The sequence below is a fragment of the Panthera pardus genome, unplaced genomic scaffold (assembly GCF_024362965.1).
Source record: "Panthera pardus isolate Hobbes unplaced genomic scaffold, ASM2436296v1 HiC_scaffold_11, whole genome shotgun sequence".
Taxonomy (NCBI): Eukaryota; Metazoa; Chordata; class Mammalia; order Carnivora; family Felidae; genus Panthera; species Panthera pardus.
In genome coordinates, this window is record NW_026526666.1 from 100,012,677 (window position 1) to 100,028,907 (window position 16,231).

Consider the following 16,231-nt stretch of genomic DNA (forward strand, 5'->3'; position numbering starts at 1 on the left):
AGAAACAGCGTGCCCGGAGAGGGTACAGTGGGAAGAGAGCTAGAGACGCGAATATAGACATTCTTTTCAGGAGCTTCGATATTCGGAAAAAAGGAGACAGGTGAGCTGGGAGCTACAGGGTCATCAAAAGGTTTTCTTGGGAAGAAATGATATATGTTATATGCTTATGGGAAAGATCTCGTTGAGGAGAAACCGAGGCTAAAAAGGTTAGGCCACTCTTGGCGCTAAGTCTCCTGGGTCAGATTCTGCTGCTCACCCGACGCGGCTTCAGTGATAAATTTAAGCCTCATGGGGCCTCCAGCCCTGCACGGGATCCAGTCTAGGGCAGTTTGAATTTCTACATTATACGGGCCAGAGGCACATCCGATGTTTACTACCTTAGGTGAAAAAAGTCTCTCAAATTGCACTCTGGGCTCTGACTCTCGCTTTGGGGGTTCCCGGGAATCGCCCGCCCCCAGGGCGCTTGACAGCGTCCGGGTTGCCATAGGAACCCGCGCCGCGAGCGCCGCACGGGGCCTCCGCGCCAAAGCAGCTGACCTGTCTTCCTCCAATCCCGTCTCGGGGGCGGGGCCCGACGCACCGTCTCCACAGCAACGCCGTTGCCAGTCCGCGCTCAGGGCTTCGGCCCCGCGGGAGGCGCGCTCGGATGACGTCACGCCCCCGCGCCGCTTGAGTGACGTCACCCCGGCTCGGAGGAGGGCCCCGCCGACCTGCAGATGTGAAAGCGGCTGGGCGTCGTCTCAGGTTGGGGCGTCTGTCGCTCCAAAACACCTAGTCGTGAGCGAGTGCGGTCGGGGGCGGCTCGCTGCTGCGCCCTCAGTCTTTCCCGGGAACCCATCGGAGGTGCTGCTGTCCCATCTGGCTCTCTCGGAGCTGTCTGGAGGGCACAGATCCGAGAATCAGACCAATTCAGTCCCTTCTCGTCGGCCTCTTACTCCTGCTGGTGCATTCCTCGTAGAATCCATAATGCCTCCTACCAGTCCGAAAATGCTAGTTGAATTCCCAGATTGCTTTTGCCAGCGAGTTTCCGTAGCAGGCCATCTCCTTTTCCAGACCGGTGCTTGTAAGATGAGCAAGCAAAGTTTTAGGCTCTGGTTGTAAAGGAAGGGTAACCAGACTCCCTCCGACTGAGGGCCTCAGAAGTTCTCCGAGTCAGGATTTGAACTTTCAAGGGCTTGGGACTTCTCTTGACTGCTCGTGGTTCTTTCAGAGTTTTAGCTAGGATGCAAAGGGTCGACCTGGCCAAGTAAATGAGCTGCAGGTAAATGAAGTGTCACTGTTGTGAAACTTACGAAGCAGCCGCTTCCGTCTCGCGCAGTGCTGACCCCGGGCATGCAGTGATGATGAGAGTCTCTGCCAGCAATGAGAACTCCCTTCGTTGATTAATTCAAGAAACATTTGTTGGCCATCAACTGTGTGCGAGGCACAGTTTAGATTGTTACTGTTCGTCGAAAGAATGAAGTTGATTTAGGATCTAGCATGTGGCTAGAGGTCAGATTTGATTTTGAGCCCGGGCTCTGCTGAGTGATCTTGGGTGAGTTCACATCCCCTCTGGATCTTGATTTCATGATTTCTAGAAATGGGTATAATAATGCCTACCTCCTAAAGGTGACTGATAAGAGTTAAACCTCATGCTACAGTTGGGGGAGGGGGCTTTATTTCTCTTTTCTTATGTTTCTTCCCTTCTCAGTCGCTGTCTACCTCAGGCTGTCCACAGAGGACACCGCCGCTGGTGGAAAACAGCCCTCTGACCAGCACACAGCCTCAGAGGTCGTCCACAGATTCTCCTCAAATTGTTTTAAAAACAGCTTTCACCCAGACTCTGCTTTCTGTGGGTCTGTATGCTGAGGCAAGGTTATATTTAGGCAGAACCCTCCTACCTCATCCCCAGAAAGTTCCTCTAAAACCACCTAATCCAAAAGGAAAAAAAAAAAAATACCTTTCTTCAAGTGCATGGTGTCTTGAAGCTAAACATGTGCCGGTGTGTTGGAGGGTGGCCTGGGAGATTGGGTCAGGTCCTGGGTCACTGTCTGGGGAGGGAGGAGGCACCGTAAGGGTTGGGGAGTGAGTGTCTGGTTCCCCTGTCACCACAAGGCCTGTGGTTTCCAGCCCTGTCTGCATCCACGTCCCACTAAACAACAGTGGGAAAGCAAACAGACTTGTACACCAGCGGACACACACACACACACACACACACACACACACACACACCCAGACTTGCACAGCCTGCAGAGGAAGTGGGGCACCAGATGTTCTGGGTTTCCTGTTCGATGCTTCCACAGCTGGTCGAGTCTGTGGTTGTGGTTTGTCTGTCTCGGGCTCATGTGAGAGACAAAAGCTGGGCTGACGGGAAACCTCCCCTCTGGCCCCCCTTCCTCGGCTCTAACTGATCAGTCACACGGAAACCTGGCAGGTCAGACATTTCCTGAAACACCCAGAGCTTGGATTCTCCCAGGAGGAGGCTGAATCCCCCTGTGTCTGGGAAGCAGCCTCTGGGTCGAGGGTCAGTCCTCACAGAGCCTAGGGAGGACAGAAACATCTCCGAGTTCACGATTCATAGAGAGCCACATCCCTGCTGAACAGAATGGAGCTGAGGCCAGGTTGCCACAGTCACTGATCGGGCGCCTGGCATAAAGCAGCCACTCAGAGACGCTCAGCACGGGAGAAACGAACGAGGAACAGGGAACTTCACCTTTGGGGGCTGGATCTCAGAGCTCCTGCTGGCCCTCCCTTCTCCTGAGTGGCTTTGGATTCAGACAAAGGTCCGCAGCATCACCATGCCCCTGGTTTGCTGCAAGTAATCCAGCCTCCCTGGGCCTGGTTTCCTCACCTGTAAAGTGGAGACAGTAAGATCCGTTTCACAAATTTGTGAGGCCCCGTGAGACACATGGATTTGCTGGATAAGGAGTCTTGCCCATCATAACTGCTCAATAAATGCCGGTTCCCTTTTCTCTTTGAAACCCTGCAGTTTATTTAAGGATGCACCAAGAAAGCAAACGAGACAACCAACCGACCAAGATACGGGTACCCATTGTGTGTGGGGGGGTGGGGCAGAGGGGGCTGGGGCTACCCCGGGGTCTCTAGGCTCAGGGAGGCAGCACCCTGTGTCTTCCTCTGGGCATGGAGGAGGGTTAGTATCTGGGGATGAAGGAGAGAACAGGTAGAGTTCTCCTCCACCCTTCGGCTCAGTAGTGATCTTAATCGTTATGGCCGCCGTTCAACCTGAACTCGGACCTGGGCAACAGGAACCCTGCCCTGAGCCCCAGCTTTCGACAGGCTCCCCCGTGGCCCTCCTCCAGCTGTAGCCCTCCCTAGGAGACGCATTCACAGTCAGCTGTTGGCTCTGGCACCTACGAGCCAGCTCTGCAGCCTCGGGCAAGTGACTTTACCTCTCTGTGCCTCCGTTCCCTCCCTTACGAGACGGGTAAAACAATAACCACGTCGTCAGGTAGTCATGACGATTGAGTTAATGTGTGTAAAGCACTCTGCTGGCGTGTGGTGAGGGATCATTAAATGTCCACGGTTGTACGCCCAAACGCACTGGATGCTTAACAGCAGCCTGACCACAGGTGGATTCTGTGACGAGTTCCGTTTCACAGATGAGACTTTGAAGCTTGGGGAGATGAAGGACGTTCTGCAAGTTCACACAGGTAGTACGTAGTAAGGCTGAGGCTTTACTCTGGTTCTTTCTCATGTGTGAGGTTTCAACCACCTCCCCTGGCTGTATTTTTCTCTTCTCGGAGCCCTTCCCCCCACCCCCTAGGATGCTCAGCCCCTTCCTGACTCCAGGACGTCACCCCCTGCAGTCTCCAGCTGGATTTCAGCTCTCAGGGCGAGGGCTTGACTCTTGACTCGTGTTTTCCCTGCGGAAACTTACCTCGCAGAGTAACTTCTTTTTTATAACGTTTATTTGAGAAAGAGAGAGAGAGAGAGCGAGAGACCGAGCACGAGCGGGGGAGAGGCAGAGAGAGAGGGAGACACAGAATCCAAAGCAGGCTCCAGGCTCCGAGCTGTCAGCAAAGAGCCGGACGTGGGGCTCGAACTCACGGACCATGAGATCACGACCTGGGCTGAAGTCAGACGTTTAACCGACTCGGCCACCCAGGCGCCCCATAGAGCGACTTCTTACAAGCAATGGTTCCTAGCCGGGGCGGGGCGGGGGGGGGGGGGGGAAATCTGAGTTAATTCATAAGAAGGCATCAAGTGTTTCCAGGACTATTTGTATTTTAACCCAAAGAAATGGCTCTCTGGGGAGAAATTCACCCAGAGCAGTTGTGGTTTTCGTTGGGGAGGTGGTCCTCTGCTGCACCCTCAAATCCCCCCCGCCTCCCGGCGCTGACTGCATCTGATGGGAGAGGCAGGCTGGTGCGGCGCCAGGGTTCTCACACTTGGTGTAATTACTGCCCCAGGAGCTTTGAAAACGCGGTTTCCCGGGCCCCGTCTCAGAGTCTGAGAGCTACACTTTGAGAAATACTGGTATTGTGGCGAGAGACACAAGACCTCGGTTAAGTTCTTCAATTAGCTGTGCAACCTCAGCAGCACGTTAGATCCTTCTGAGCGCCGGTGTCCTCATCTTTAAAATCGGAGTTAGGACTCTCTCGTTCGCCTCATGGGGGATCGCCAGTGAGGGTACTTTGCGCCCTGGTAGACGCTCCGGGGTGTGAGAGAGGCGCGCGTGTTCAACCAAGTGCTGCAGAGACCTTCAAAGGAAGGCACAGACCCAGGCCCAAGCTGCAAGGAAGTCCCCCAAATCTTTGGTGGGACAGGGGCCCCTGAATATGCCCTCATAAGCCCTCCTTTGGGTGAAGGCTGCTGGCCGGAGCCTCCTGCACGCTGGTCTCTCCCAGTGAACAACACGGTCAACTGTACCAGAGTGTGCCGGGAGCTTGAACCCGTCGGGGTACGCCCGGCGACGCTGCAGGAGCAATCAACCCCTGGGTCCCAGTGGCTGAACACAATAGAAGTTTCTTTCTTGTTCGGCCCGTGTGTGCCAGCAGGCCAGGAGGTGGGTCTGCCCCACAGACTCACTCAGGGACGCAGGCGGACGGAAGCTCCATCTTGTAGCCACGCCTTCTGGAACATACGGCTTCCGCAGTCCCAGTGGCCGGGAAAGAGAGCCTGCGGAATGGGCCTGGGCTTTTCACTGCCCGGGCCTGCCAATGACACCCATCATTTCGGCCCCGTTTCACTGGCCCAAGCCAGTCACATGGCACAGCTCGGACGTGCAGGGGAGCACCTGGCGTATTTGGTATTGGCGTAATGGTTTCTGCCCCAGGACACTTGCAAGAGGAGGAGGTCTGAAAACCCTTGGTCCAGATTTCCAGCTTGGGCACAGAGACCCATGTCCCTCGAGAGGAAAAAAGAAGGATGACTTCTCTGTCGAACTGCTCTCCCGCCTACGTTCTGAGAGGCTCAGCGTTCCCGTCTCGTGGAGTGCAGCTTTATTTGTTTGAGAAGGTGGGTGTTGCTTCCCCCCTCCCTCCTTTTTCTTCATTCTTGCCTACCCTCAAAACATGGGAGGAAAAGCAGCCTGCCTCGGCCGGCCAGTCGTCTGGCCCAGGCGCCCTAGGATCAAGAGGAGTCATTCCCCAGGAGGCCAAGAAATACCCCAGGGGCTCCCAGGGTCCTGTGGGCGCTGGGGAGGAGGCTGCCACGGCCAAGAGGGGGCGCGCCCGGCCCCCCGACCCCACCCACGGTCAGCCCTAGCATTCTGTGCAGAGTAGAGCCGAACGTAACACAAATATCTTTGGAAATGGAGAACGCTAGACTGGAACCCAGCAATTTGGGGCACAGTTTGGGGCAATTTGGAGCACATAGCTTGGGAACATGCCTGCGGAAATTTTTCATTCCTCGAGTGTCGGTAGATACATGGCACGTATTTGTTTAACCTCAAATCAAGCCGCAGTCCCCATTTCTGGGCTGATCTGAAAGGGTTGTTCTAAAATAGCTGAACAAACTGAAAATCATGGGTCTAGGTTGCTGGAAGGGCTTTGCAGAAAGCGGCGGGCTCAGGAAGTTCCTTAATTTTCCATAGAATGTGACCCGGAGGTGCAGGGAGGAGGGGAGAGGAGCAGAGCCTGGGCCCCTCTCCCGGAAGACTACACATGGGCTAGACTGTCTCTGTGGTGGGTTCAACCTTTGGCCCGATCAGTTTCAGGGTGGGAGGAAATCTGGAAGATTCTTTTGTGAGGTCTCCTCTGTTATTTGTCTGACCAGCCTCTACTTCCCCTCTTTTGGTGATAGAATGTCTCTGTCCTTAGGAGAACCTGTTCCGTTGGTTTAGGCAGGGCTGACTCAGGGGTGTAAGTGTCTAATTGCTGGGTCCGGAGCGGGGAAGGCCTGGTCGGTAGCATTTGCCAATTTCCATGGTGTAAATACTCTCACCATAGCCAGTTTCAAGCTACAAACATCGCTTGACTGAACAACCAGCCCTCACAAGCACGTCACTGGTGCTGATTTTACCCCATCCAGGAAGTGGGCGCATGACCGTGAGATGCCTTCCCAGAGCTCTTAAGGGTTGTCAGAGAAGACTGGTTCTTCCCCTTGGCATTGCTAAGTAGATAGGATGTTAGTCTGGGGCTGTCAGCAGCTGTCTTGCCAGTTAAAGGGAAGCAATTGGTTTGAAGAGACGGGACACTCACAGCGTCACTTGAACTCCTGAATCCAGCCATACCCGAAGCTGGTCTATTCACAAACATTCCAGTTGTACACATCAGTATTTCCCCTCCTTTGCCTAAGTAGTGTGACCAGAGTTCCTGCCACCTGCCCATAAAAACGCCACGAAAGGGGCGCCTGGGTGGCTCAGTCAGTTAAGCGTCCGACTTCGGCTCAGGTCATGATCTCACGGTGCGTGAGTTCGAGCCCCGCGTCGGGCTCCGTGCTGACAGCTCAGAGCCTGGAGCCTGCTTCGGATTCTGTGTCTCCCTCTCTCTGTCCCTTCCCCACTCACACTCTGTCTCGCTCTCAAAAATAAATAAACATTAAAAATTTTTTTTTTTTAAATGCCACGAAAAACACAAACGGGCCACCCCTAGGAAGCCAGTAAAATAGATTTGGTGTTTGTCTCTTGATTGTGGTGGTGATTTTACAGGTTTACACATCTGTCCAGACTTCGAGAACTGTATACTTTAGTGGGTGAAGCTTACTGTAAGTAAATTACACCTCAATCAAGATGTTAAAAATACAGATTGGGGAATGTGTAGGGGTGGACGGGAGTGGCTCCTTCCTTATTTAATTCTGCCAGGCAAAGGTTTGGGGAGGAAAAGAAAACGAAAGTAGGACTCTGCCGCTCACATCAACTGGCTCTGACTCTAACCTGTATCATGATTTATCTTCACCGGGCCACTTAACACCGGGGACTTCTTGGAGAAGAAGCAGGGGAAAGAAGGAGGGAGGGAGGAAGGCAGGAAGGACTGGAAGTGGGAAAAGCAGGGTTCTTCAAGCTGAACTTGGGGGTTATCTTCTCTGGAAAGCCCTGGAAACCAGCCAGAGTCCCCATTAGCCTTCCGTGCCACCGAAAACAGCCTTGCAGAACAGCACCACTGACGAGAGAAAGCACCTGGGGCCCGGCAGAGTTTTGCCTGGTGCTCCTTTGAGACGGAGTTGAAACAAACCTGATACAAACCCGCTCTTCCTTTCCATCTCTGGGGGCTGGGAGAGGGTGGGCTCCAGACTGCCAAGGAGAGAGCCTGCATCAGTGCCCAAGTCCCAGCATTCAGTGCTGGCTTAGGGCGCTGAGGCTTCTGGCCGACCCCCGCTCCCCAGCCCCCACCGGTTGCCTAGGGGCACCTGAGACAACATCTCATCGCCTACAGCCGGCTCAGTCACCAACGGAGTGGCTAACAGCAGCTCTGGCTCCTTCGATGAGACCAGTTGGCTGCCCCACCCTGTGTCTGGCTCCACGGGCACCTGGCTTAATTTTCACAATCCTGGAGGTAAATTCTCTGATAATCACGCAGATGAGGAAGCTGATGCTCAGAGAGGTTAAGTAATTTGCCTGGGGTCACACAGCGAAGAAGAGGCATCGCCAGGTCTTAACTCGGGTCTGTCTGGCTCCAAACCTGGCTCCCGTGACTAACTACATAGTGCAAAGCGGAGGGAACTGCATTTGTCTTTTCTCACCTCGTGGCGCTGAATTCACAATGATGGCCCCAAACAAGGTGAGCCATGCTAGGCAAGATGGGTTCCAAACGCCTGCTGCGGGTGTGGGGGTGCCCGGGGCACCATCACTAGGGCGGAGGCTTCCCAATGCACTGATCCCCACCTGCACCCTCCCCATGAAGGTCCTGAGGGGGTTACTAGGGGGGGCAGAGTGGGGCCACCCAGCTGCCAGGGATCAGATCCGCCCAGGACCGGCTCACGGCTCTACAGGAGTGGCTGGGCATCGTTCTGAGTGGGACGGGAGCCCTTTTCGGTCCAGCAGAGCCGTGGGGAGATCCTCAGCCATTGGCTCTCCCGGAGGAGGGACACAGGTGTGGCTCCTTGCGCCCAGGTCACTCTGGTCATACCCGTTCTGGCCTCCTGAAGCCCCCACCGGAACCACCCCCTTCCCCACCTGCCCTTGTCCGCTGAGAAACCCTGCTGCAGGGAAAGAACCCTCTTTGGCTGAAATTTTAGCTGGGTTCCAGGGATGCCGGCTTGGTCTGGTTGGATGGTGTGGGTGGATGGAATGGGGGTGGGGTCACGTGGCCACACGAGTGGGGGAGGGGTCACAGGAAGAGAGGCGCGGAGGGGGCAGGATGGGAGGGACGAAGGAGGAGGGGAGGGGTGTGAAGTGCTGGGGTGGGATGTGGACTGAGAGCAGGGACGTCCGTGAACTTCCCTAGTGGGAAGGGTGGAGGCTGGAAAGCAGGGAGGGGGATGCGCGCCCCCGACCCCCCCCCCCCCCCCCGGGCTGGATGGAGGGAAAACACCAGAGTACTCAGAGCAGAGAGAGAGCAGAGCAGAGTGATAGACAGTGTTTTAAAATGAGTATGAAACGTGACTGAGCGACGCGACGCGACGCAACGCGACACTGCTAGCGGGGAGGGCCCAGGGTCCCAGGATGGGGAGGGCGGGGCTGCCCCAGTTCGGGGATGACTATCTGCTCTTGGGTGGCTGTAAGCCACCATCCGGGCGCGTCTGTGAGCGGCAGGAAGCCAGGCAGGGCCGCGGCCCGCTGGGTTTGGGCTTGGCTGTCTCAGGGAGCACGGAGAGCAGCCCAGGGTCACTCAGCCGCAGGGGCCCCGGAAGTCGCCTTCCTGGGCGCTGGACGCGGGAGGTGTGCCGATCGCGACCTTTAAGCTCTTCCGTTTACCCAGCACCTACCATCCGTGTGACCAGCACGGGGCACGCTCCGCGTAACACGTCTCGTGTCACGTGATTCGCGCAGTCCTCCAGCGGAGGAGGCACTACGCCTGCAGATTGGGAAACTGAGGCTCAGAGTCCAGTCTCCTATGAGGTAACAAGCGACGAACCCGGGCCGTTCCCCTCCGCCAGTGTCCGCGAGAGCGAGCGGCTTGGCACCCTGTCTCCGTGCAGGGGGGAGGGAGCCGAGGCAGGGGCTGCAGCTGCTGGGGGCCCTGACCTCTGACCCCGGGCAGTGGCTACCTGCCAGGGAGGCCGATGGACCAGGGCTCTCTACTCGGGCCCTAACTCCAGCCCAGGGTCCCCCAAGCTGCCGGCCCCCCAGGGTCCGGCCTTCCTCTGCCCAGTCAGGGGCAGTCCTACTGTCTTTGAAGAGGCGGCCCCCACTTCACCTTCCAGAAGCCTTCCCGCCCGTGCTACAAGGGGTTTCTCCTTTGTGGTTCCGCCTGCTCGTTGGTACAGAGCTTAGGTCCCCAACTACTGTGAGCGATCTTCCAATTCTCTTCCCCCTCTGCAGCATCCTGTCTGATGTGGCCGCGGCTGGGCTCACCGACCATGTCGCCACCAGTATAGAAACCACGCGGGGTGGGGAGAGGTCCCCAGCGAAACCTCGTTCCCCGTTTTCCTCTTAATACAGTTTGTTAGGATTCAAGGGGGGGACACCAGCACGGGTCCCCCCGGGTCAGCCATGTCGGCTCGTGTGTGGCAGGCAACCTTTCGCACTGTCATCCTGCATTTGGAAATTTAAAACTTTGACATCTGGAAATCGAAGACCCTTAAACACACAAAAGACTTGAGGCGCGTGGGTGGCTCGGTCGGTTGAGCATCTGACTTCAGCTCAGGTCATGATCTCAAGGTTTGTGAGTTCGAGCCCCGCACCTGGCTTGCTGCTGTTAGCCCACAGCCCACTTCCGATCCTCTGTCTCCCTCTCTCTCTGCCCGCCCCCCCTTAAAAATAAATAAACATTAAACAAAGGTAAAGAAATGTGTTTTTTAAAAAAAACCGCAAAAGACTTTTTGATGTGAAGATGTTCGCAGCAGTGTTATTTATAATATGAAGAATTGGAAACCTACCTATATATGCAAATTTGGAGAACAGCTAAATGGATAGTGTATTATATACACATAAATAGCAGACGGACTTTTTTTTTAATGTTTATTTTTGATAGAGAGACACACACACACACAGAGTGTGAGCAGGGGAGGGGCAGAGAGAGAGGAGGAGACCCAGAATCCGAAGCAGGCTCCAGGCTCCGAGTTGTCAGCACGGAGCCCGACGCGGGGCTCGAACCCACGAGCTGCTAGATCATGACCTGAGCGGCGGTCAGACGTTTAACCGACTGAGCCCCCCAGGCGCCCCAGCAGATAGACATTTTGGAAGATGGCGATGATGACTTTGTGGTCACATAGGAAAGTCCTGTAATAATGTAAAACGATTATAACTACGTGAAACATACCGCCATGACCCCCACAGCCAAAATGTCTGCCCAGGAGGGACAGCAACATGTTAATGGTTAACAGTTACTTTGGGTGACTTCTGATTTTCCCTTTCGCTTTCCATAACAAGCATGAATACTCACACCGAGATTAATTGTACCTCGATCATCTTTTTTCTTATCTTGAAACTCGTATTTACTTTTGGTGAAACGATCCAGTAAAGAAGAAAATAAACACGGTAACATTGTGTGTATCTCCTTCTAGTCCTTTCTCCATGCATATTTCCACGCCTATAAATAGACACTCGGTTGACTAGGGAAGAAAAATCCCAAGGAATTTTGGAGGCGTTCTCTCTGGGCTTGGAGGTCCCAGTTGCCTGCAAGTCTCATGTGGCTGCGAAGTTAGGCCACTGGCCCCGGGCTGGTAGGGCGGGAGGTGCCCCCCTGCTCGGAATCCCGGGCCAGGGGACCCTGCCACTTTCGGACTGGGAGCCGTCCCTTGGAAACCAGCTTGTTGATCCGCTGCCCCGAGGCCCACCTTCCCCACCAGACCGAGTCCTACCTCCTCCGCTCCTTTTTAAGGGACAGCAAAGCAATCAATCTGCTAATTAATCCTGACTTTTCCAAAGTCGGAAGTCTCCAACCAGTGGGAGACTTGCTATTTTCAAGTGGTTTGGGCAGTTGTTGGCCACGGCGGGGAGTTTTCCATCTCTGTTCCATAGGTTGGCCAGTCAACAGCGGATTTGGCCCTGGAGGTTTGGTGGGGTCGGGGTCTGTTTGGCCCTGCCCTGCCTTGCTCTGCTTAGGTGGGGACACTTGCCCCAGGGCTCTGCCCAGGCCACTGCCCTGGCTCCCTGGGAATCTGCTAGCAGGACTCAGGTGGCCCTACAGAGAGGTGGACTCATTGACCCCCACAGTCTGGGCCGGCCTAACACCACCCTCCCCCTCCAGGATTGGGGCTGTCCCCTCCTTTGCTCTTCCTAGGAAATGCCCTGCACCCCGGGGAGGGGCGGAAATAAAGGAGATGGGGGACGAGGAAGCCTGTTCTCAGCGTCCGTCTGTCCGAACCCCCCCGCCGCCCCCATCTCCTCCCTCCCCCCGACGCCCCATCCCGTGGCCACATCTGCCCCCGTGAATAAGATGGTGTGATTCAGCGCCTCTCCGTTCCGTCCACGCCCCTCCTCCTCCCCCTGGCTCCCATGTCACCCCCACCACCCCAGCCTCTCAGGAGCTTTGTGATGACCGCAGCTATGTTTCTGTCTTGGTCAGAGGTGAACGTGAACCGTGAGTCCCTGGGCTCTGCCCGGAGCCGAGTCTCCCTTGCAACAGTCCGTTTCCACTTAGAAGGCAAAACAGGTCAGGCTGGCCGAGCCCTGCTTGCTGGGTCAGGACGAGGACAGGGTGGGGAGGCTGGGCTCGGGACCAGAGCAGGAGTAGGAGGGTGGGACGAGGGCACCCAGTGACTGGCATCGGCACTTGCCCTCCAGCGCCTGGCATGGTACCAGGCACACAGGAGGCCCTTGGGAGTGTTTCTGCAGAACAGATGCTGTTCCCAGGCCCCAAGGGGACATCGCATGAGCTACGGTCACCGTCCTCTTTCTCAGTGATGGGAAGGCAGATGTGGGGTCATTCTCTAAAAGCTTAAATCTATCCCAAAGGCATCTGCTAAGCACCCACTGGGTAAGAGAATTCGGGCTTTGCTTTCAAGGGAAAATCTCTGTCATCCTGTTGCCGACCGGCCACCCAGCCTAGACTGGGAGCGTCGCTGTCTGTCACGTCTCAGGCTCTCAGCACCGAGGGGGAAGAAAGTTATCCTTTAAAGGCACGGCCCCGTGTCTAGGCCTGGTGGGTTGGAATTTAAGCGAATTTCTTGGCAGCCCTGACCCACCGTCTCGCCTGGGGTTGGGCCCTTCTGATTTCAGGGATGGAAGGTCCACTCAAGGTTTCCTCAGAGACTGGGGGGGGGGGGGGCCCTGGAAGGGTAGCTGTGGAGCTAATGCCGGGAGGGGTCTCCCCAGGCCACCCCAGCCAGGGGGCACTGCTGTTCCATTCCTGTAGGCCCGGGAGCCCCTCCCCCTGCTGATGGAAGCCTCGCTCTATCAGGTGAGAGAATGTTCCACCCTCCCACCCTGGGGGTGCGGCCCGGACTCAGCGCCTACCAGTCAGGGTACCCGCTCACACCTCTGGCTCCAGAGACTGGCTTAGGAATAAGCACACGACCCAGGCTGGTCAACGAGAACCCTTCTGGGCACTCCTCTGCCGACAGCGGCTCTTTCCTGGGGGCCGCTGAATCAGAAGGATGGAGGGTTTCAGGTGACCCTCATGCTGGGCTTCTAGAGAAACCTTAATCTTAGAGGTGCGGCGAGAGATGGGGACCCGATTGCGTCATTTGAACTCCTGGGTCTTGATGTACCTGAAGCGGAAGCAGGCCCAACTGTGAAGTTTTCGGATAAAAGCTCATAGGTTCCCCCCTCCCCTCCCCCACCCCCCACCGCCAAGCCAGTATGAATTGTGCTTCTGCTATTAAGTAAGGGACAAGCCCCCAGTTATTGCTGCTACACTCTGCCCTGCTGGGTGTGGCTTGAGTGTCCCCAGGAGGGACTGGTTCACGTTGATTTTTAGGTCTTATTTTATTTTATTTGACAGAGAGAGAGAGAGAGGAAGAGAGAGAATGAGCAGGGGAGGGGCAGAGGGAGAGGGAGAGAGAGAATGAGCAGGGGAGGGGCAGAGGGAGAGGGAGAGAGAGAATGAGCAGGGGAGGGGCAGAGGGAGAGGGAGAGAGAATCCTAAGCAGGCTCCACACCCAGCACAGACCCCGATGAGGGGCTCAGTCCCAGGACCCTGGGATCATGACCTGAGCCGAAATCCAGAGTCGGAGGCTCAACCAACTGAGCCACCCAGGCGCCCCTCAAGCTGATTTTTTAAAAACTAGGCCTGATTGGCTCAGTCCATAGAGCGTGCAACTCTTGATCTTGGGATCCTGAGTTCAAGCCCTACACTGGGCCTAGAGATTACTTTAAAAAAAAAAAAAAAGTGAAAAAAAAAACAACCCCAAACTAGTTCTGGTATAGACGGTCTTGTTCCAGATTCTTTCTGCATCTTCGTGGCCCCCCAGTGCCCCAACACACACACACACACACACACACACACACACACACACACACACAAGCTTCCCTTGGGTGACCTCAGTGCGGTAGACAGAATAATGGCCCTTCAAAGTTGTCTGCACCCCAGTCCCCAGAACCTGTTATTAAGTGATATCACACAGTGAAGGGACTCTGCAGATGTGATTGGAGTTAAGAATCTGGAGATGGGTGGGGCGCCTGGGTAGCTCAGTCGGTTGAGCATCTGACTTCGGCTTAGGTCATGATCTCGAGGTTTGTGGGTTTGGGCCCCGCGTCGGGCTCTGTGCTGGCAGCTCGGAGCCTGGAGCCCGCTTCGGATTCTGGGTCTCCCTCCCTCTCTGCCCCTCCCCCACTTGTGCTCTGTCTCTCTCTGCCTCTCAAAAATAAATGGAAAAAGACCCCCCTTTTTTTTTTTAAATAAAAGAAAAGAATCTCGAGATGGGGAGACTGTTTTGGATTATCACGGGCCCCATGTAATCTCAAAGATCCTTATCAGAGGGAAGCAGGGGGGTCAGAGTCAGAGAAGGAGGTGACGACAACCGGGACAGGAGCTGGGGAAGAGGCCAGAGCCCAGAGCCGAGGAATGCGGGTGGGTGGCTTCCAGAAGCTGGAAAGCCAGGGCCGCAGGCTCCCTTCAGAGCCTCCGAGAAGACCACAGTGCCCCCCAAACTCCGATTCTAGCCCAGGGTGTTAGAACGCTTGGCCCGCCACGGCCAACAGTACTGCTGGTCTAAACAGTACAAATTTAGTGTCTCACAGTTCTGAAAGCTGTGAGCTCAAGGTGCCGGGGCATTTGGTTTTGGGTGGGGGCTTTCTTCGTGGAGAGCCACCGGCTCGTTTTGACCTCATGTGATCTTTTCTCTGGTGTCTCTCCCTCTTCTTGTAAGGACCCTCGTCTTCTCAGAGTAGGGCCGCTCCCCGAGCACCTTGTTACCCCTTAATTCTCTCCCTAAAGGCCCTACCTCCTGATACAGTCACATTTGGCATTTGGACTTCAACATAGGAATTTGGGAGGAGGGACACGTGTGTGTTAATCGGTTCCAGCAGCCTGGACACTCGCGCATTCGGCCGGCGATGCTCCATCTCGTCCCCGCGTCTTCCCGCGTGCTGCGCCTCCTGCCCGGCGATCTTCGCGGGCTAGTTCCTGCCAGTCCTTTGAGATTCGGCTCAGGTGTCCATGAAGTTTTCCTTGGCCCCAGAAAACCTTTCATTTATACATCTGTCCGTCTTCCCTTACCCCCAACACACCCGGCTCCCCTTCCCCCGCCAACAGGTGCATCTTGAGCCCTTGCTGTGGACTCCACAAGACCCAGTGCTCTTGGAACTTTTGTTCCAGTTGGGGAGCTAGACACGGGGACAGAGGGCAAGGGTCTCCAGCTCTCTGCGGCAGGGTCAGGCACCTGGCGGACCCCGTAGCTGTTAAACTGATGCCAGACCCGGGGCGTGAGGGAAAGAGGCCCCGCGGTCCAGGCCCCGCCCTCGCACAAGTCCCTAGGGCTGTCGTTCTGGAAAAAGTCCATACTGGAGTCTCAAGGCCGGCTAAGCAGTCGGGGCTGCTTTGCTGGCTCTGAGTTCTCTGGGTCCTCCCGTATCTGCCAAGTCTTCTCATTGCTCGGCCGGCGTCCCAGGCCAGCTTGGGGGCGAAGGGCACACGTAACCCATTCATCAGTCTGTGCCCTCAATGCGTCCGCTCCGAGCTGGGCTTCTCCCGGCCCTGCTTTCCCGAGCCCGGGGGTTCTCAACGTGCGAGATTCCTCCCTCCCCCGTGCCCCACGGACGTCTGGCACTGTCCAGACATTTGTGGTTGCCGTCATAACTTGGGGCAGGGGACGTGCCGGTGGCATTTAGTGGATAGAGGTCGGGGAGGCTGCTAACGATTCCTGATGCCCAGGACAGCTGCCTTCGGATACGACAGAGAATTGTCCAGCCCCAAATGCCGGCATTTGAGGTTGAGGAACGCTGAGGCCTAATCCCACACTTTTGGATGAGTTTTGGCTGGAGAGTTTTATTGTTTGGGTTGTGAAGGGCTGGCCCCTCTGTGTTAGGAAAAGATGAGCAAGGCTCTCCTGTGCCGTGTCGCGGTGGTGTCCTGACCAAAGGGCTCTCTGCCGCCGCGTCATCTTCCTTCGAAGGCTTTCTGTTGAAGCTTTGTTCTGGTGGATTCTACACACCGGGGCCGTGACGTCTGGCGGCCACACCGGATTGAGGGAAGCGTGTTCGCTCCTTGACAACAAATCCCCAAGCACACCTGCGGCTCAGTCCCGCTCACCTCGGCCCAGCTCAAGTGACAGGTGCAGGAGCGAAGGCATCTCGGGGGAGGGTCCT

General features: G+C 55.9%; 1 long non-coding RNA gene across 1 annotated transcript; it reads left to right on the forward strand.

Annotated features, from left to right (window-relative positions):
* The first annotated feature begins 703 nt into the window (after positions 1–703).
* Positions 704–2,949, forward strand: LOC109274067 (uncharacterized). Its single transcript, XR_002083426.2, has 2 exons — positions 704–1,534; positions 1,691–2,949. It is a non-coding gene; the product is annotated as an uncharacterized LOC109274067 (long non-coding RNA).
* Positions 2,950–16,231: the final 13,282 nt, after the last annotated feature.